General features: G+C 33.4%; 1 pseudogene; it reads left to right on the forward strand.

Annotated features, from left to right (window-relative positions):
- Window positions 1-11,484: 11,484 nt before the first annotated feature.
- LOC120117510 lies at window positions 11,485-21,352 on the forward strand (annotated as a pseudogene).
- Window positions 21,353-22,396: the final 1,044 nt, after the last annotated feature.

Genomic DNA, 22,396 nt, shown 5'->3' on the forward strand with positions numbered 1-22,396 from the left:
GCATATAAATTTAAAAGACATCCCGGACAAAATAAACATCTACAATTATCTCTTTGTTAGCCCATGTACATATGTGAGAACTATAGATATGTGAGTACATTGAGGTTGTGCACTATGATGACACCACAGCTCGTATGGGGTCCCACTAGAGGCATGTGAAATTTGTCACGAATGACCTATGTATGTCCTGAAGGACCTCTGTATGTCCCGAATGACCTATGAACCCTCAACTCTTGGCATGCTATACCTCTATCTCTCCTTACACATAACATGGGCATTAACATTATATCATTTCACATATCCATATAATCATATAGTTCACTTTCACATGTTTCTTATCTCTTATGATCATATAATCACATAACTTTGTATCATATTCCACATATTCATATCGCATAGCTCATGCACTTTGTATGGTTTCACATAAGCATATATCATATCTTGTTCACATATATTTCCCATATCATCTAATTCATATCATTCATTATGTCAATATCATATAACTTATGTAAACATTTATATATATATCACTTATATTGGTTCTTATATCTTATCACACTAACATATATTCATACAAATCATGTCACACACATACAATAGCATATAACTCATACACTCATCACAAACACAAGCTTATGTTCATGAATTCATGCATAATACTATAAGAAATAGACTTGTCGCAAGTCTTATTTCCATTAAATATCATATACTATCTAATATCCACTCACCTGGCCTCACTAGTCAATACCAATTCTTTATCTCATCTTGATGGCTATTACTTGACACCTTGTTCGAACATTGCTCTATGTTGATATCTACACAATAATACAAAGATCCATATCAATATTCTAATTAATATACACTAATCGTTCATTTCTTAAACTAAAAGAAAGGTTACTTTCATCTTTTATTTCAGGTAGGTATCGGTACACTCTGTAGTGTATCGGTACATTCCTTAACATGTGTATCGATACACTACCTATGTATCGATACACAAATTACATTCGATGTTTTTTTGTTACAAGGGGTGTATCGATACACTTCCTATGTATCGGTACACTTTGAGTATTTTTTGCATTTTACTCTTGATGTATCGGTACATATTGAATGTGTACCGATACACCATAGCCAAGAATTACATTTTGTGCACAAAAATCACTTCATTCAAGCTCAATTACCTCATATTACATCCCCTTTCATATTCTTAACTTACATACTCATGTTTAAACTCATTAATACTCCTTTATCACGTCTCTATCCTCAGAATCCTATCCTCTACATAGAATTCAAGAATCATACCAATTTTTTTACTTGTTCTAAATTTAATTCTATCACTTCATATCTCTTAATTTAACCATTAACAAATTAAATTTAACCTCCAATTTAACTTATCAACTTTTCTTCAATATTTCATTTAAAAACTCTTTAACTTCAATATCTCCTAACTCTTTCATTCTTTGTTTTAAAGCTAACTTAAGTTTTCCTTAAGCTTAAGTATTACTTAATGATCAAAATCAATCTTAAATTTTAATGAATAATTGCTTAACAATGAAACTCACCTTAGCCACTTGGTTCCACGGTTGGAAGAAAGAAGAAGATGAAGAGAACTTTGGACTTTTCTTTTTCCCTTTCTTCACCCCACGTGTTATATCCTATATAAAGGAGGAATAAAAATCTTTCTTATGAAATTACTATTATACCCTTCAAAATTTCCATAATTACCATCTAATCCAATAAGAAATTATTCTTATTTAAGTCCTTGAACTTTTAACTTATTTCGAAATCGAGCACATAGTTTTCAAAATTTTCAATTTAGTCACTGGCCCTGATTTGGGATATTACAAATCTCCCCTCCTTTAAGAAAATTCTTCCTCGAATTTTCACTGAATTAATAGATAAAGATATTGTCTACACATATCATATTCATATTCTCATGTTACCTTCTCATTTTAATCTTTCGCATTATCATTAATAACTTGGCTTTCATCACTTCAATTCTTCAACTACCTTTTTCCCTTATACATTCATCTACTATCGCTTATCATATAAACAGTAACCTCAATCCATTTTTGTCTTTTCTCTCCTTCGATTCTGCATTTTCCTTTGACCTTTCTAAAATCCATATAATGTCATTTATCACGTAGACAGTAACATCCATTTTCATCACTCAACATCATAAATCCATCTCTAATTACCTTATAACAATAACCAAACTCTTATTCCATCATCTAGACAGTACATCAATCCTTACTATTCAATATCAACTTATAACTTATACTTCAATATAACTCTTGTCATACTTGATCCTTTAAACTCCATCTTTTATTTTCCCTATCCATTTATTCTTTTATTCCTTCAAAAATCAAAATCTCCTTATACACAGATCATATCTTTTCTTTCTTGTTCACATACTATTTTCCTATCACTTATACTCATCTCTGATTATCGATCTTGATCACATCTTCATAGCTTTGATAGTTAACTTTATTTATACAAAACCTCATTATTCATCGTATCTTGTGCTTGTATTTCCTTCACTTAATTCATCAAGTACCAAATCCGAATAATCACTCTGTCCCTTATAATACTTGTTCTATTTCCTTAAGGCTCCCTTTAAACATATAAATTCTCATCTTTTTTACTACCTCCTATCTACATGATCAGGATACATACTTATATCCAATTCTATACTATACTTGGTTAACTTAACTTAACATCAACTTTTTCCTCAGCGGTATCTTACTCAACTTTTCAAACTCGTACTCTTACTCATACACAATACTATTCCCCTGTTCCAAACTCAAATATTCTAACTTTCTTTGTCTTATAAACTGATTACTGATATATTTATTCTTAAACTTTTCTGAACCATATCTACATCATTTTCCTTCAAATTAATTGATTACTATTCATTTAACTTATCAAACTGCACTCTTATCAATACCCATTACGATTCCCTTGATTTAAATTCATAAACTATGTCTTTATATTTCTACTGAACTTATCACCGAGATACTTCTTATCAAACTTTTCCAACCTAACAACTGCATCACTGAATCTTCTATCAATCTCATGATAATATTTGTTTACTATACTTCAACTCTTCCACATAGTAACTAAACTACAACATCTAAATTCTTCACTTCAAAATAGTGAAGACTATTTAACGTTCTTATGGTGACTCTTTAACGTTCTTATGGTGACACTTATTCACCATATTCCATCTTATCCACGTACTAACAAAACTACTCCATATTGATTTTCTGATTCAAAACAATGAAGATCTTCTATCACTATTCTAATATGATTTCAACTTTTCAAAATCAACCTTTATTCTTACAAGGCACTTCCTGAGGTGTCCGCTCTTCATCCTGCCTAGCCAAGGCAGGTGAATTGCTACCACCATCAGGTTCACCTCTCACTTTTCTTTGAAAATTCTCATAATCAAATTTCTACTATATCATATTAATATTGTTATATTAGTAAGACATCATACTCCTTACACTATCATATCAGAAATTTTCCACATTTAGTTGGCATGTACACATTTCAAAACTCATTTAACTTCAGTTTAAGCTTAGAATCGGCTAAACCTTATCTCTCATACCATTAAATGGAACACCTCCAACCCGTATCTGACCTAGATCCAAGTCTGAGGTGACACATTGACTTTTCAAAACTCTGTTCTTTACAAATCCACCATAAACTTAAATTCATCATTTGAGAAAATGAATACTTTACATTAATAAATACAATCAAATTGTTTTATAATCCTGTCAGAGCATATTCAATTCAAATCTTGTAACTACATGCCAACTAAATTCTATAAAACAAAATACATATATTTAATATGTTTCTGGTCTGTTATTCGTAAGGAATATGCTAACCTGTCATGCTCCTCTTTACTTCTCTTCTCGCTTTTCAAACCTAAGTGTGAAACATTCACATGCTAAGTCGATGACTTAGTGAGGCATTAACATATAAAGGTAACTCTAACTACTTAACCATTCATGTATATATCATATCATGCTATCACACAAAACAGTATAACATTACATATAATCAAATGTACACATATACACATCATTCATCATTTCCATTGTTAACCTTATTTCACTATCAATATAATTATCATTTATATCTTGTAATCATATCATTTTGTACCTAATGTTTTTAACCAACATGATTCATTTAACCACGCTATACACATATCATCATTTAAATCCTATAATACAATTCATTTCACCAAAAGTATATACATCATACATCATATGTTTATTATTATTTCTTTGTTAGCCCATTTACATATGTGAGAACTATAGATATGTGAGTACATTGAGGTTGTGCACTATGTTGTCACCATAGCTCGTATGGGGTCCCACTAGGGACATGTGAAATTTGTCTCGAAGGACCTATGTATGTCCCAAAGGACCCCTGTATGTCTCGAAGAACCTATGAACCCTCGACTCTTGGCATGTCAACTATACCTCTAGCTCTCCTTACACATAACATGGGCATTAACATTAAATCATTTCACATATCCATATAATCATATAGTTCACTTTAACATGTTTCTTATCTCTTATGATCATATAATCACATAACTTTGTATCATATTCCACATATTCATATCACATAGCTCATGTCACTTTGTATGGTTTCACATAAGCATATATTATATCTTGTTCACATATATTTCCCATATCATATGATTCATATCATTCATTATGTCAATATCATATAACTTACCTAAACATTTATATATATATATATATATATATATATATATATATATATATATATATATATATATATATATATATATATATATATATATATATCACTTATATTGGTTCCTATATCTTGTCACACTAACATATATTCATACAAATCATGTCACACACATACAATAGCATATAACTCATACACTCATCACAAACACAAGCTCATGGTCATGAATTCATGCATAATACTATAGGAAATAGAATTGTCGCAAGTCTTATTTCCATTAAATATCATATACTATCTAATATGCACTCACCTGGCCTCACTAGTCAATACCAATTCTTTATCTCTTCTTGATGGCTATTACTTGACACCTTGTCTGAACATTGCTCTCTGTTGATATCTACACAATAATGCATGGATCCATATCAATATTCTAATTGATATACTCTATTCGTTCATTTCTTAAAGTAAAAGAAATGCTACTTTCATCTTTTATTTAAGGTAGGTATCGTTACACTCTGTAGTGTATTGGTACATTCCTTAACATGTGTATCGATACACTACGTATGTATAGATACACAAATTACATTCGATGTTTTTTCGTTACAAGGTATGTATCGATATACTTCCTATGTATCGGTACACTTTGAATATTTTATGCATTTTACTCTTGATGTATCGGTACATATTGAATGTGTACCGATACACAATAACCCAGAATTATATTTTGAGTACGAAAATAATTCATTCAAGCTCAATTACCTTATATTACATCCCCTTTCATATTCTTAACTTACATACACATGTTTAAACTCATTAATACTCATTTATCACGTCTTTATCCTCAAAAGCTTATCCTCTACATGGAATTCAAGAATCATACCAATTTTTCTACTTGTTCTAAATTTAGTTATATCACTTCATATCTCTTAATTTAACCATTGACAAGTCAAATTTAACCTCCAATTTAACTTATCAACTCTTCTTCAATATTTCATTTAAAAACTCTTTAACTTCAATCTCTCCTAACTCTTCCATTCTTTGTTTTAAAGATAACTTAAGCTTTCCTTAAGCTTAAGTATCACTTAATGATCAAAACCATTCTTAAATTTTAATGAATAATTGCTTAACAATGAAACTCACCTTAGCCACTTGGTTCCACGGCTGGAAGAAAAAAGAAGATGAAGAGAACTTTGGACTTTTCTTTTTCTCTTTCTTCACCCCACATGTTATATCCTATATAAAGGAGGAATAAAAATCTTTCTTATGAAATTGCTATTATAACCTTCAAAATTTCCATAATTACCATTTAATCCAATAAGAAATTATTCTTATTTAAGTCCTTGAACTTTTAACTTGTTTCAAAATCGAGTACATAGTTTTCAAAATTTACAATTTAGTCACTGACCCTGATTTGGGATATTACAGGGTGGAAGACTCTTGCTATTCCATGCTGAAAATTGTCTTAACAAGTGAATTAAATCACCCTTCATTGCATGCTCCCTTGAAGAATATGAACATCCCTTGAATTTAGATGATAACAATCAGCTTTGAATGCCTTGAATGGGTGAATTAAGAGTCCTTTAATTGCTTGTCACTTGGATGAAGTTGAAAATACTCTCCCTTGGCTCAAACTCATCCATGCATAAAATTCCCATAACAAAATTCCAGCCTGCATTATCTTCAATAAATCGATCATATCTCAAGCTTTCGCTATCGGATTAAGGTGATTCAAAGGCGTTGGAAAAGATAGAGGAATAATTTCTAATTGATTTCTAGAACCAAACACATCTGTATCGCATCCAGAATTGGAAGACATTCAAACTGGCATTCTTGCATATGATGAAACCATTCAACTTCTATCATGCACCTAGACACAAAGGTGAACTTTATTCAATATTTAATTGAAGACATGCATGAAACAATTAAGAGTTAATTTAATAAATGAACTAGTTTAATTAATAAACTATTTCCCTAAATGAACTAGATAATTTAAATGCAATGCATGCTTGAATGAACAACATACTTATTAAATGCAATGAATGTTATGCAAACTTTAAATTCTCATGCAAATTCATGCATAAGCAGCGTAAAGTGTTCCTCCCTTATTATTCCTCTTTCATCACGTTCCAAACTTGATGTAAACATACTCTCCACGGCTGCTTGAAACTCCTTAGCCCTTGCTCGTGTGATGGGGCCACTTGGGTACTTCTCCGGGTCTTTGCTATTGGCGATCATATCAGTCTCTTTGGAGTTATTGGATGTTATAGGGATATTTATGGATGTAAGACAGTTGGTTTGAATAATGATGAGTTTAAGATTATGTTTGGTGATAAAAGTAAGAGATTTAGATGAAAATGTGGTAAAAATCGAAGTGAAATATATAAAATATGGGTTAGGGTATCGGTACTGGAAGAACAGTACCGATACTATAGGGTTAAATTGGAGGAATGAGGATGAAAAAGATGAACAATATCGATATTGATGCAAGTAGTATCGATACTAAAGTGAGGTATCGATACCAAAAGGAAGGTATCCATACCATTACTGAAAAATAGATTCCATAATGCAAAAATGATATCGATACTGAAGGGAGTATCGGTACCATAGTATAGAAGTATCGATACCATAGGATCGGTGCCGATACTATTCAGCCTGGAATTCTAAGTTAGGATAAACTTTATTAGAATTCAAGAATAATAGTACTTTGAGTATTATTATTTCGTATAAATATTAGGAAATATACTAACATTTGTATTGTATGTGTGTTAATATGGTTGCTTGTGTAGATCGTAACCAAGCTCCTGAATCCAACAAGCAAAAGGGCAAGGATAAAGTTGTCGAATAGTTGGACATCAGTAAGGCTTAATAGTGAGGCATACCAGGTGAGTGCAATTATTGTACTTATATGAGATGAGGATGACTTGTAATAAGTCAACCTCGAATGTTTGACTTAAAGTATGTTTTACAGTATTTCGATATGTTTTCATAATGTTTATGGAATTGATACCAGAGTAATGGTAGAGTATGAACTGCTCTAAAATGAATAGATGAATGTTTATGTTATGTAATCTGCTAAGTTGATTGAATAGCCCATTGTATGTGCATTGAGAGTCATAGGTGCATTTTGACATACATTGTATGTAGTGGTTATCGATCGATTTTGTGTAATGCATAACGGTGCATTTTCATATCAGTATTGGGTGTACTTTTGGCACTAGATGTGCAATCATGGTATTCATAATGAGTTTGTGAATCACCATTTCGTTATACAATTATGTATAAAAGTTATCGATCGATTTTTTTAATACAAAACGGTGCATTTTCGTATCAGTACTTTGTGTACTTTCGGCACTATGTGTGCATCCATGGAATTCATGATGAGTTTGTAAATTTCCATTTCAACACTTAGTTGCAATGCATGTACATTGTATTCTCATTTGGCATACATTGGGCAAATAAAGGATAAATTGAAAAATACTGGCTGATAGGCATGCTGGGCATACTAAAGATAGTTTATCAGGCTATTTGAATGAAGATTAGTTCGTCAAGCCAATTTGATGCATTGATATGATTTATATGATTTTTCATTCGTATTTTGATAATTTGTGATATGCTTATATTTAAGTATAATTCATTTTGTATTAATATACCTCACTAAGTAAATACTTAGTATGTGTTGATTTCTCATGTAGGAAGTAGCAAAGACTAGTGGAGTAAGGAGTGCAGTGGACATCGTCAATCAAAGGTTGCCTCATCAGTAACTATAGGACATTTATGTCTATTTTGATAATTAGCTGACATGTATTTGGACTTAAGAAAATGCTCTAGAATGTATTAAAGTTATAATTTTTGTACTATGTTACAACGAACGTTTTATTATTATTATTATTATTATTATATTAAAAATGTTTTGTTTTATTTTCAAAATAATTTTTTATGGGTTTACAAATAAGGAAATGTTTTTAAAAGTTATGTGACACCTGTGACTTTTGTACGGAAACATATCCAAGAGATGGGTGTTACAGCTAGATGTCCTCATCACGTAGGAACAATATCGTCCATCGACCAGATCTCCTCAGCTCGTAGGAGCAGTGTCATCCTCAGATAACCAAACTTCCTTATCACGTAGGAACCGTGTTGTCTCCAAAGTATCCCTAAAGACGGCCAGACGACCTCATCACATAGGAACAATGTCATCCGCCGACCAAATCTCCTCAACGTGTAGGAGCAGTGTCATCATCAGGCAATCAGACTTCCTCATCATGTAGGAACCGTGTTGTCACCAAATTGTCTCCAGATTGACCAGGCGTCCTCAACATGAAGGAACATTGTCATTTTTAAATCCTATATTTTCATATAAAGAATTGGAGCTCCAGATGCAGAGCGAACATCATAATTAGACAAAATTAGGCTATTATTTGTCTTTGCTTCGTCATTGTTTACACAACAGACGAGCAAAGAGGGGAAGCTGTAATACCCTAACTTTATCCAGGGACCAAACTTGTAATATTACCCATTTGTAACTTGGTGGGGCTATAAAAGCCAATCAAAAACCAAAAAAATAGGACCCCATTTTTTGTAAACCAAAATGAAAGCAAATTGAAAACCAGAGAGAACATTGTGGGACTCTCTCTCTCCTTCACGTTTATATATATATATATATATTACTTAATTTCTCTTGTTGTTTGGGGTTTTCACCGGGAAAAATTATCTTTAAGCTCTCCTGCATTTTAGCTCTTTTTGCACTCTGGTTACTTATTTTTATTTATTTCGAATTTGCATGTTGATTTTACTAACTTTTCATTTAGTCAATATTTTTCCTATGTTATTTATTTCAAGTTAACTACTAACTTTTATTTTATTGCATATTAACCACTAATTTTTATTTTATTGCACTTTATTTATTTATTGTTTCTAATATTCGATTCGATCTTGTGGTGACCCGATCCGGGGTATAATCCACATTATTATGGTTCGGATTCTGCTAACTATTGACTTTTATTTTATTGCACTCTAACCATTGTTTATTTATTTATTTATTTATTGTTTCTAATATTCGATTCGACTTTGTGGTGACCCGATCCGGGGTATGATCCACATTATTATGGTTCGGACTCTTCTTACCATTAACTTTTTATTTAATGTTATTTTATTTGTATATATTTGTTTGAATTATTCGATTATACCTTGTAGTGACCCGATCCGAGGTATGACCCGCACTATTATGGTTCGGACTCTGCTAACCACTAACTTTTCTAACCGCTAACTTTTCTAACAACTAAACTTTCTAACCGCTAATTACTAACTGCTAACCTTTTGTTTATTTATTTGTTTTATTTTATGTTCGAACCATGTACGACCTTGCAACGACCCACCCCGGAATATGACTCGCATTATTTACGGTACGGGATAAATAATAAAATTTGATACTAACATTTTATTTTTATTGCATTTTATTTCATTTATTTAACTTTATGCACTTTTAAATTTATGCCTTTTATTTTCTTTATTTAATTTCAGTCTTTACGTTTTACTTGCTTTAATATTCTAATCGTTTATTTTTGTCTATTTATTTTTCAGTACTTTAATTTTATTCCTTTAATTATTGTGTTTTATTGTTTGTTTATTTTATTTTTATAATTTAAGTTTTGCATGGATAGATTTTGTTTCCTTACATTTTTATCATGTATGGATATTGTATATTTGTTCGTATTATTTATGTATGTTTATATTATTTGCTCTTTGGAATTGGTTTTGAATGATTATACAAAATGTTTGTTTCATTCATTTTTAATGTATTTTTACTCTAATATTTTCAAGAACACTTATTTGTAGAATGGGCGTGGAAAGCACTGTTTGGTCGAAGTAGTGCGATCCGATATGACATTCGAACGAAATGTGAACTTGAAATAAATCGAAGTTATTTTTTTAAAGTGCTAATTAATTCGTTTTTATTGAAATGATGCAATTCATGTTTTTTTTAATAATTTATTTTATGCAATTACCGATAGTCAATTTATATTCGATTTGTGCTTTTGACAACATTGAAGAGATGACATTTCTCGTGTAAAGGAGGCATAAATGGGATAGCCTTCCCATTGGATGATGTGCAAATCTTGTGATTTCTTCTCAAATTATGGAATGTTCGCTAATAATTAATTCAAAGTAAATTAATTAAACTTCAATAAATGGATCATATTCTAACTTTATATTCAATTGATAATTTCCACTACCGCGATAATATATAAGCGACTAAGTACTAATTTTGGGTGTTGTAGGGTGTTAATCTTTCCCTACTCGTAATCGAATCTCGAACCCGTTAAATTGAAATTTTGGTAAACACATACCAATTTTTATCTTTTAAATTATTTTCATGAATTGTTTGAAAGAAGTTTTTAAGTATTCGACTTACCTAGCCCAAAGATCGATGACGACTCTCATTCGATTTAATTCAAATTAATTCAAAATTCTTAATTTTTTAAAAATAAAGTCATAATCATTTTTATAAATTTAATTATTTAAAAAAAAAAGGTTATGACACATTGCTCAACGTTTTCAGCGTACTCTCTCACGCAATCTTCACGCGTGCCTTTCCTTTATATCTCCACCTTGTACGTTTCCAAGTCCAAATCCAGGATTCCCTCTCACGTTTCCTGTTTAAGTCTTTGAATATTCTAGTGGATCAATTCAATCATTGAAAACCGATTAATGATTCCATCGATCTGCCGGATCTAAAATTTCCTGATTCTTGTCTTATTTATTTGATTTTTTTGGAGTTTTAGTGGTTGATCAATGGCACTATATGGATTCTCTTTGAATCCGTGTTTAGAAAGTGTTGAAGTTTGTCAATTCAATGTCAATTTGTCGATAACACTGATTAGGCCCAGATGTTTGCGGTTTAATCGGAAGCCAGCTTGGTCCGTCAGGAGAAAAATACATGGAGTGAGATGTTCGTCCGTAAGTAAATCCGTTTCGTACAAGGAATCACAAGGGAATGATTCGGTTTCTAAAACGGCTTCTCCCGATGAAGAAGAACCGGGGCATGTGACGAGGTTTGATATGTCGGATTTTATGGTTCTTGATCGTGTCAGCGTTGGGCTTGCTGGCCGGGTATATGAAGCACATATGGTTGTTTTGTTTTTGAATTTCCTTTTTGTAGTACTAGTCTAAATTAGTTATCTTTAACTTCGTGTAGGCAGATGAGGTGATTTTTGAAGCTATAGTGAAGGATTCGAGCAGGTTTGTCTTGTTTTATTAGTAATGATCTTAATACGATGATATTAGCTTAACATTTGGTGTGAATGAAATTGCAGTCCTTTGTATAAGAGAGTTGTGCTTCGACAACTTACTAGTGCTCAAGCTCAACGCAGGGATTGAGGTCTGTGCAGCAATCGGAATAACTTTTTACCGCAAAGCTCAGTCTCTTTTTGTGTTGAATGTTGATGCCTTGTGTTTGAATATATTGCAGGTGTTGTAAAAGCTTGTTGGTCGCAGAATCCTCTACCATTCTTACTCCATGCAAGTTTATGGTTATGTATCATCACATAAAAGTGGTAGTCATAGCTCATTCACTCTTGTCCATGGGGTATGCCCTTTATATCCATTTAATTCTTTAGTACCAAAGTTATCAAAGGCTCAAGGCGCATCGAGACGCAAAGTGTCCTGGAGTCTTGAGGCGCGAGGCGCATGAAAGGCGCGGGATTCACAAAGGCGAGGCGCATGATATCCAAAAAATTGTAACACATGTATATATTAATGCAATCAAACTCAAATATCATAGATACCCAATATTAGGCTTCAATAGAGTTTATTCTCAAATTCAAAATACCAACCTAACGTCATAAAAGTTATCAACAAGCATAATCAAATACTAAGTTTAACAAAAACATTCAACATGCAAAAACAAAACATCAAATAAAGTCACTGATAATTATCATCAAACATCAAACTAATCCTCATCATCATCGTCAAGTGGTATGTCACCATCTTCCTCCTCATCCGTCTCACAATCCCCAATGTCTTCTTCTTCAGCGTTACTCTCCTCTAGCATAACAACTTCATCATCTTCATCTACAAGGTGTGGTCTAGGTTTTTCCTTTCCTTTCGAGCTTGAACTAGCAACGTTCTTTCTTCTAGTATTATGGTCACGCTCATAAGCTCCGGAAGCTATACCAACATCCTTCCATGTCAAATCGTCATCATCAAACACATAATCTTCATTTTCTTCTTCATCCTCATCCATTCTACCAAGGAACTATTTGTTACTTTCATCAATGTCATCCAAAGAGATTGGATCAATGAAATCACGATGATTATAACGTCGCTTTAACGCTCGATTATATTTCACATAGACTAAATTATTGAGCTGAGTTTGCGCAAGTCGGTTTCTTCTTTTGTTATGAAGCTGCCAAATTATAACAGAATAATCAAGAGTCAAAAACATTACTTATGATGTTTCTTAAATGATATCTGAGTTACTTACGAGGCTAAAAATACTCTAATTTCGCTCACAACCACTTGTCCTAGAAGCTAGAAAAATGAAAACAGAAAATTAAATAAGAGAAACTGTGATTATCAAGAACAGACACATACGCAAATGAATAACTGCATACTTAAAAAGGGAAAACAAACAAGAACAGACACATACGAAATTACGAATAACTGTATACTCAGAAAAGAAAAGAAAAGAAAAAAAACAAGAACAAACACATACGCACGAATTGTGGTGATTATCAAGAGAATTTGATTCAGAAAAACAAAATTCTTTCAACACAGATGGTTAACAGTATAAATCGAAAGATCAATCAAAGAACAAAATCACTTACGAGAAGAATTGAATGTGTGAATCGATTAATCGAATTGTTGCTACTTTCTTGTTCAACGTCGCAGTCTCCAGTCGAAGAAAAGGAGGAAGCGAACGATCGATAGATTAGTATGTATGGATTAGAAGGCCGATTAACAGTAGATTGAGGGTTTTAAATAAGAAATGAGAAGGAAAAATAAGAAAAAGAGACTCTTACTTGTAGTTAGAGCCTTAAAAGACAAATCAAATTCAAATAATAATAAAATATTTTCTTTAAAAAAAATTAAAATGAAGATAAGATAGGATAAGTTTATTTTGAAATTTAATATTAAAATTTGTGTTCTGTGAAATATTATTATTTAAATTAGTATAATTTAAATTTCAGAATAATTAAATTAGATTTCAAAATAAATAAATTTAATTATTTTAGTAAAATTCGAATAATTTAAGTATACATACTCACAAAACTTTTAAATCATATATTTATATCCTTCACTTAGTTATTAATCAGTAAATTAATTAAACATTCTTTTTAATCTATGCTAATACATAGAAGTACCCTTTCTTTCCGAGTTTCATTAGTTAATCGCAATGCATTCCTATTATAGGTTTGCTTAATTTTTAGACTGTCACAAATTTTGATGAGCGGAAAAGAAAATATCAAATACTGATAGATAAATAAACTTAGGTGAAGAAAGGACCAAAAACGATTACAAAGCTTATTTGTTTAAAACAACATAACGAAAATGGTCGTTCATTTTTGCAGACCATGTATGCATAGAAGAGAAGGCCCTGCAGTAATAATTACAAGGTTTTAAGCCCACATCGCGCCTCAATTGCGCCTCGACTGAGCCTCACGCCTCAGAGCCTCGCTGCGCCTCGCTGCGCCTAGGTGTGCCTAGGCTACGTGCCTCGCTTCAGTGTTGAAAAAGCCCCGTCCAGTGAGCCTCTGCGCTTTTGCGCCTCAGGCGCGCTTTTTACAACTATGTTTAGTACTATTCTTTTTCATGTATACTGCATCATCTATCCATGCTTCCTCCTTGACTCTGTTGTTTTGCCTTTGAGGCTTGTATACCAATACAGACAATTCCTTTATGTACTTCTTCTAAGTGGGTTAAAACTATTTTTTTTATGTTTTTATATATACATGTTTTGCAGTACCATGGTAGCTTTTCATTAAGACATTGGCTTCAGCAACCCAACTGGCTTCCAACTTTAGAAGCAACTCTTGCATTTGATGAAGAGTCTGTCAGGAGGGTAGGAGATGACTCAGTTGGGGACCAGCAGTTTCTCATCAGTTGAGGCTTATTAGAATATTGATGAGAGACCTCTTAATTGGAGTATGTTTCTTTTCTTTCATCATAAATTATTGCATCTGACATTTCTCAATGTTTTTCGTAAATTTGTGATTCATGTTTCTCACAGGGTGGAGTTTGTTTTGATATTTACCTTTTTCAGGTAAACTACTTGCATTGCCATGGGATTGCGCATACAGAGATAAGGCTGGAAAATGTGCATATAAGTCCTGTTGATAGACATATCAAGGTATTTACCAATTTTTTTTAATGACATTGAGGAGGTTTGTGTAATAAGATGTTCAGGATTCTAGTCTTGCTTAGCACAATGCCTCGGTTTAATTTGTTTCTCTGCTTTTGTTCTCTCAACTGCCTAATTTTTAAAACTGACATTATCAGGTAGGAATACTAGGAAATGCTGCTGATTTCTATGAGAATGGTCCAAGTGGAAGTGCACTGGATAGCAAGGTGGATAGGAGACAAATGATGATTGCATTTGACATGAGGTATGGTGCAAATAAAACCAACCTTTTAGTCAACATCTGAATCATGGTCTTGAAGCTCATTTAGCTTGATGTCTTACAAAGGTGTGTTGGATTTATGATGGCAAAGATGGTGCTAAGTGAACTCATGGATCCCTCAATCTTTACAAAGTTCAAACATTTCCTTATGACGGTATAGTACTTGACACTTGTTGTGTTACTATTTTTCCCCTAATTCTGGACGTGTATCTTAGGATGAATCGGGTTGTTGAACTTAGCTCACATTGTTAGCAATATTTTGGGTTTGATTACCGTGGATATTTCCTTTGTTACTCAACTATTCATTTTCCTTGTAGTGCCCTTATTTGAAACATTCAAATACATATTTAGACATAGGTATGGGAGTATGATCCTCAAAATATATTGAAAAACTTTGAAAAATTGAACATCTTCGTGTCAGGCACATACCCAGACTCGCCTCCCAGTCCGGGTAATGTAGCATATGTCAACGTTAAAGTTACTCCTTTAATTACTATAACAAGCTTTAGTGTAGCCATAATTCTTCATATAAAAAGGACATGTTCCCTCTTTAACATTTAAAATTTTGTTGAATGTTGAATGAATGCCACTTCATCATCATATTTTATTTTCTTTATGCCATTGCAGGGAAAAGATCCATCATGCTTGCGTGAATTTCTTCTGCCAATCCTTACTCAGGATTCTGCTACTGGAAATGTTGGACTCCAGGTGAGTCATTTTACTTGAGCACATCTTTTCACTTCTTTACTGTCCGTAAGGATCTTTTAGCAAATTATATTTTTGCAGATACTTGATAGAAACTGGGTTGCCGGTTGGAACCTTCTATCATTGTTGCTTACTGTCAAAGGTTCTAAAAGAATAAGGTATGCTATTAAATTATGTGAGTGAACCTTTTTATCTGTTTGGATTCCTGAGAATGTCGTTGGAAAATTAGTCTATATAATATAGCATTCGGATAGAGGTTGCATTAATGGTTATGTACTTTCTCCTTTTTTTTAAAAAAAATTAGGTAAAGTACAAAAGAGGTCATTGAACTATCCTCAAATGATTGTTTTGGTCATTGAATTTTCAAAAGTTACAAAATAGTCATTAAATTTATCGAAGTGTTACAAAATGATCATTATCTTTATCGAATTGTTACAAAATGATCATTAAATTTTATTGAACTGTTACATAATGGTCATTAAATTTATCGAACTTTTAAAGTTATTCTAACTTTGCAGTGATCATTTTATAACAGTTCGATAAATTTCATTATCATTTTGTAACTTTTGAAAGTTTAGTTACCAAAACGATTGAGCATAGTTTAGTGACCTATGGTGTACTTTACCCTAATTTTTTTTCTGATAACATAGAATGCAAATTATATTTCAATAAAAATTCATGTCAAGGTTTGTAGCTTTCTTAGTTTCTTAATTCGTAGTGATTTTCTTTATTTGTTGCAGTTGCTTTCTTAGGCATCCATTTTTATGTGGACCGCGATGGCATGTGGTCCCATCCATGGATATTGTCAGATGGGATCTTGGTTCAACTGCAGTGAGAATCACAGAAGAGTATATCTATCGCAAAGCTCAGGTAATTATAATATACTTCTGTAGTTTTATCAAAGGTCAAATAATTTACTGTATTTCATCTAAAACTAAAGCACATAATATGGAAGGCATCATATCACAATATGATGTGTCCTTATTACACTATTTTAATCCATGTTTTAAATTTGGATAGGTGAACTAACTTGTTACTTTTCATATTACAGCGTGGTAGGCTTGCCCATTTTATTGAATTAATGGAGATGTTGAATCCCCATTCAAGGCCCAAGGTGATTCCTTGTTCCCTCTCTTTTTGAGTTGTGTAGGTTTGCTTGTCCGACGCACGAAATTTACTCGAGTTCGATTCGAAATAACTTGAATTTGGCTAAGATATACTCTTCCCTTCTTTTAATAATTTTTCCAAACAGAGTTTTTTAGTGATATAAACTTTTAGAAGACAAAAAGTAGACGAGAGAGGAAGCCTTTACCGTGAGCAGGAGGGAGCCTTTACCGTCGTCGTCCACCGTCCGCAGATCGTTGATCGTCGTACGCCGCCCTCCGTCCGCCGCCGTTCAACAACTTCCGATTGTCATCATTTTTCTTAGGGAGGATCGTCTTCTCACTGGGATTTCATATCCCAACTTATTTTTGAGAGATTTTTCTTCTTCTGTAGCAGATCTACCGTTGAAGTTTGGAAATCACTTTACTTATCGCAGCAACATGAAACTTTAAGCATGAGGGGATTGACTCCTGGAGGAGAAAAGGCCTTAAAGGAATTGTGTTTAAGGTTGACTTCAAAAGAGCATATGATTCAATTAATTAGAGTTTATTATTCAAAATAATGGATTGCATGGGATTTGGTCAGAAGTGGGGATCGTGGATGAATATGTGTGTTTCTACGGCTACCATCTCGGTGCTGGTGAATGGTTCTCCTTCAGATGAATTTCGGATTGCTAGGGGTCTACGTCAGGGTTGTTCTCTTTCTCTGCTTCTATTTAATTTGGTTGGTGAATTACTAAGCTTGATGTTGACAAAAGCTGTGAGGTTAGGCTTGTTTAGAGGTTTTCAGATTGGGAGTCAGGGAAATTCTTTCGAGCTTTCTCATCTTCAATTCGCTGATGATCTGTTAATTTTTTGTAATGCCTCAGTTGGGGAGCTGAAGAATATGAGGAGGGTGTTTATGATTTTTGAGTTGATGTCGGGTTTGCAGATAAATCTTACGAAGAGCATATTATTTGGTATTAACGTGAATGACGATGTAATAAGTGAGTGGGCTGCAGCTATTGGGTACTCTGTGGGTTTGTTCCTAATAGATTATTTGGGTTTACCACTTGGGGCGAAGAAAAATTCAGTTTCTTTGTGGGATTCGGTTATTCAAAAGTTTTATAAAAAATTGATGGGATGGAAGTCTTCTACACTATCTATCGCTGAAAGAATTGTGTTGATAAAGTCGGTTCTTTGCTCTCTACCAATTTATTTCATGTCCATTTTCAGATTGCCGAGGTGTGTTCTGAAGAGACTTAATTCTATTATGGCAAGGTTTCTTTGGGGGGAATCGGGAACTAAAAATAGAATTCATTGGGTAAGTTGGGAGACTGCTTGCAAGCCTATGGCTTTGGGAGGACTTGGGGTTCCAAATCTCGATCTTATGAATAGATCTTTATTGGGTAAATGGACTTGGAAGTTTGCCAATGAGAAAAATTTCTGGTTGAAAAGGATAATTTTTTGTAAAAATAATATTGACACGAATTCTATTGGGGTGGATAGTTCGAACTCTTATAAAGCTTCTTGAATTTGGAATGGGGTTGTGAAGAATTGTTGCTCGGAAGATGAGTTTGGAGTATGTTTGCGGAGCAATTTTCAACTTAATGCGGGCAAGGGGGACTCAATCAAGTTCTGGCATGATGCTTAGTTGGACGGAGTTTCATTGAAGATCTGGTTCCCTCGTTTGTTCACACTATCAAAGAATAAGGAGGGGAAGATTGACGAGTTCAGGACTGTTAACTCGTCAGGTTGTTTTTGGGATATTGCCATGAGAAGACACTTAGCTGATTGGGAGATGCTGCAATGGAATGAGCTTATGGCTTTGTTCTATAACTTCAATCCTACACCTTTAATTGATGATAGTTTAGTATGGACAGGAGAAGGAGATGGGTGCTTCTCAGTGAAATCTTGCCTTAAATTTTTTCTTAGTAGAGTTGTCGATTGTTTTCAGTGGGAAAGTAACGTTTGGGATGGTGTAGCTCCTCCTCGAATAGAATATTTTGTTTGGCAAGTGGTACACAAGAAGATTGCTGTCAAAGTAGAGTTAATAAAATGTGGGGTGCAAGGTATAGAAGACATGTTGTGTATGTTCTGTGGGTTGGCTCAAGAAACGGTTTCCCATCTTTTCTTCTCATGCAATATGTCTTGGGGTTATGGACTAGCTTTTTACATCGGTGGGAGGTTTCCTTTGCAATTCCGGAGTGTCCTATGATCTTTTTATCTGTTTGGGCAGATCTTGTACCCAAATCAAGGGTTTGGGGGTTTATCCCAGGAGCAGTTTTGTGGTCGATTTGGAAAATGAGAAATGATAATATTTTTAATAATGGGAAATTGGATTGTGTTATGCTATCTTTTCTATCAAGGTACATAGTGACAGCTTGGTTTTCATCGAAGTTTCCAAATCTGATGGTTTCATTTGATAGCCTTGTGGGGGACCTTGCGTTAGCTTATAGTGCGATGTGCTCTGTTAAGAAAACTTTAAAGCCAGTTACATGGTCTCCTCCTCCGTCAGGATTTGTTAAAGCGAATGTTGAAGGCGCGATGGATAAGTAGTGGTCGAATGGTCGTATTGGTGGGATGATTAGAGATGAGAAAAGAGTGATGTTGGGTTCGTTCTTTGAAGGTATTGGATCCGGACCTCCTATTATGGCAGAGTTGATGGCGGTAAAAAGAGGCTTGAATTTGTTTTTGGATTTGGGGTTGTCGACAAACTGAAGGCTTATTTTGGAAACAGATGGTCTTGTGGCAGTAGATTGGATAAAATATCCATTAAGTTCCACCCTGATGTTCCTTTCCTTAGTTAAAGATATTGCAGAGATTGTGGCAGATAAAGGATTCATTGTGTGTCATGTGGTTAGATCAGTTAATTGGGAAGCGGATAAATTCGCTAAACTAGGGATTGGTTAAGTGGAGGGGATTTATTTTTTCCCGTCTTGTTTCAAAGGAATTTTTGACAGCTTAGGTTTATGATTAACTGTGTTACAGGCCGAGTCTTATTAGAAGGTTGTTTTCTGTAGGGTAATTCTTATGATTAATTGTAGTGCATCTTCGTGCAGTGTTGCGGGGGGCAATGATTTTGGCGTTCTTGTAATCTTATTGTACTTGTTTCTTATGCAATAAAATTTCTAAGGCATTTTTTTGCTCCTTCCAATTTTTGTTAAGCACTTGTTGCTTGACGGATATGAAGGGGAGTTTTTAATGAGGCCTTCCTTATTATCAAAAAAATTTGGCTAAGATATCATTGAGTTGAGCTCGAGATATTGGAGCGAGCTGAAATTCAATTATCCTAATATTTTACTCAAATTGAACTCAAGTGTAAATAATCGAGTTTGAAGTCGAGCATGAGAATTGACTTTAAGCTTTTAAAGTGGAATTTGATCAAACATGAGCTTCTAGTTTTGAGCTCGATTACACTTAATTACACCTACTTATGCTAATAAACTGTTGCATTTGTCTTTATTGAAACATGCAGAACTGGTTGGAATTTTTGCCTGGGAAATGGCGTTTGTTGTACTCTACTGGAAGGCACATAGGTTTAACTCTTCGCCAACCTCCCGTTCGTGTCCTCATAGGCAACGCATACCTAACAATTGAAAGAACTTCCAAATCGAATACAAGCCTTTCGGTAACATCTGAAATTGGATTCACAATCATGGTTGGACACGTTTGGCCCCATGACAAAAGAGGAATCAAGGGAAAACTGCAAGTGAACTCTTCATCTCGTTTAGCAGCCGGGAAGCAACTATATCTTAATGAGGCGGCAATGGAAGGATTCTCTTTGGGACAATAAAACTCCGAGAAGTTCATAATCGAGAAACTATCAGCAGGAAATGGAGAAAAGTGATCCCTTCAAGGAATTACCGTCAAAACTTCCTGTAGCTAAGCTCCTTCCAGACAAAATCGAGATTATGATGACCCTTGATGACACATCGGAACAGGGTGTTAATGCTGCAAACATAGTTCAGGAAATTCGGACACAGGTCCGCCCTGAAATGTTCGAATTGTCGAATATCGTGTGGAACATATGTTGACCTGAGGATGCTTGTCCTCCGTGGTGTAAATGGCTCAGCACTCGTATTTACAAGGTCCTGTACAGATGAAAAGTTGCAGGTAACAAAATGATAATAATTCTTTTTCACTCTCTTGAAGTGGTACAACTTTGCTAAATGCCATTTTCAATTATCATAGAGCTAACCATTTCTTTGGGTACATTTCGTCGTAATTAGTATAAATCTATCTTGTTTTTCAAGATTAACACAACGTTTTCAGATTCGTTTACTTGAAATAGAAATGTAGAATTTTATAAATTAAAACGAGGAATTACTGGTGTGATTCACAACAGTGAGGTGACAGCTGAAAATGAGTTTAAAACCAACAAAATTGCTTTTCTTTTTGCTTGCTGATTAAAATACTTGAAACTGGTAACACCTCTTTTTCCTCCATTGTAGCACTCACCAAATCGAATGATACGCAGATGACATCAACTTCACACCAAGTGGCCATGGATGAAATTCACGTGCAACTACCCTAAACTAATTTAACTAATATATCAATTCATCGGATTATTATATTGGGTGGCCATGTCAAAAGTCATTAGCGGTAGGTGAACAAAATTCTATTAACTTTTTAAAAGTCGATAAATTTTTAATTTTGAATTGTTAAAATTAAATTTTATAAAATTTCAAGTTATAAAAAAGAAAATTTATTTTTTTATAGTTAAACGATTTAATTCTTTTAAGATATTATCTTTAATTTCTTTGTTTCTTCAATGTTTTATGTTTTACATTTATTTTCTATCAAATTTATATAAGATGTTCTTCAACCACTTTAAAAAACTTGTGTAATTTTAAATTTTTTTATATATAATTAATTTTTTTATAATTTAATCCCTAAAAATATGTTTTATTCAATTTAATTTTTTAATTGTAACTTATTATAAAGTCTTTCTTTTCATCACTAACAAGAGTTGTTTCAAGTGGTAAGTAGTTTGATATCGCTTAAGCAATGTCTCGAGACCTTGTGTATGTAACAAATCTCTGCTGGGAGAGTCGCCCACCAAAGTCATGTTTACGACGCGGGTCGGTCTGGATTAGTCAAGGCGAAGCCTTGGAACCGGGAGGACAACCAAAAAAACTATTTCTTTTCATAGATTAATTTATTTATTTATACTCATTAATATTTTATCTTTAAAGAAAATAAATAATAACATTATATATGTTATATAATTTTAGATGGTTACTTAATGATATAAAT

This window comes from Hibiscus syriacus, unplaced genomic scaffold, assembly GCF_006381635.1.
Source record: "Hibiscus syriacus cultivar Baekdansim isolate YM2019G1 unplaced genomic scaffold, ASM638163v2 tig00000916_pilon, whole genome shotgun sequence".
Taxonomy (NCBI): Eukaryota; Viridiplantae; Streptophyta; class Magnoliopsida; order Malvales; family Malvaceae; genus Hibiscus; species Hibiscus syriacus.